The sequence below is a fragment of the Pezoporus occidentalis genome, unplaced genomic scaffold (genome assembly GCF_034315485.1).
Source record: "Pezoporus occidentalis ecotype Australia unplaced genomic scaffold, CSIRO_AGI_Poc_V1 ctg164, whole genome shotgun sequence".
NCBI classification, from domain to species: Eukaryota; Metazoa; Chordata; class Aves; order Psittaciformes; family Psittacidae; genus Pezoporus; species Pezoporus occidentalis.
The window spans coordinates 1,409,397-1,410,000 of NW_026913466.1; the positions used below are offsets into that span (position 1 = coordinate 1,409,397).

Genomic DNA, 604 nt, shown 5'->3' on the forward strand with positions numbered 1-604 from the left:
GTGGATCCAGTAAAATGAGCTGGGGCAAAGGAGTGTCACAGCATTCCCTGAAGACAGAAATCAGAGTCCAGAGGCTCTCAGGCCTAGGCACCCTTTCAAGCCACAAGGTCCAGTCTAAGCTTCTGAACTTTTTCTTCTGAAAAAGGAAGAGGTCTGAGACAAATCTGTTCCCTCACCCATGCAGTCCTTGTTACATCATCTGCACAAAATAGGCCCCATTTAGTATTTGTACGAGTTCTTGACAGAGGAGCTCCTGAATTTTTGTGCTTAGGAGCCTGAACCTGCAGACCTCACGGTAGTGGCTGGAGCTACTGCCAGAGAAGCTGTAGCTGCCCCATCCCTGGCAGTGTTCAAGGCCAGGTTAGGTGGGGCTTGGAGCAACCTGCTCTAGTGGAAGGTATCCCTGCCCATGGCAGTGGGTTGGAACTGGATGAGCTTTAAGGTCCTTTCCAGCCCGAACCAGTCTGTGATTCTGTATACCAGGGTTTGGTGATCCTTCCAGCTGCTCCCTAGGGAGCCCTGCAATGTGCTGTCTGGGAGCTCACTGTCATGGTTCAGGTTGAACTGGAGCTTGGACTGTCTATACTTTGTTGCTAGCTTCAGA

The 604-nt window shown here is 51.0% G+C and overlaps 1 long non-coding RNA gene across 2 annotated transcripts in view; it reads right to left on the minus strand.

Moving 5' to 3' along the window:
- Nucleotides 1-320: 320 nt before the first annotated feature.
- Nucleotides 321-604, minus strand: part of LOC134160801 (uncharacterized) — a 5,475-nt gene continuing 5,191 nt past the window's right edge. For both annotated transcript variants that reach the window (XR_009963694.1, XR_009963695.1), the window contains exon 3: nt 321-604. This exon is cut by the window's right edge and continues 582 nt beyond it. This is a non-coding gene — a long non-coding RNA (uncharacterized LOC134160801).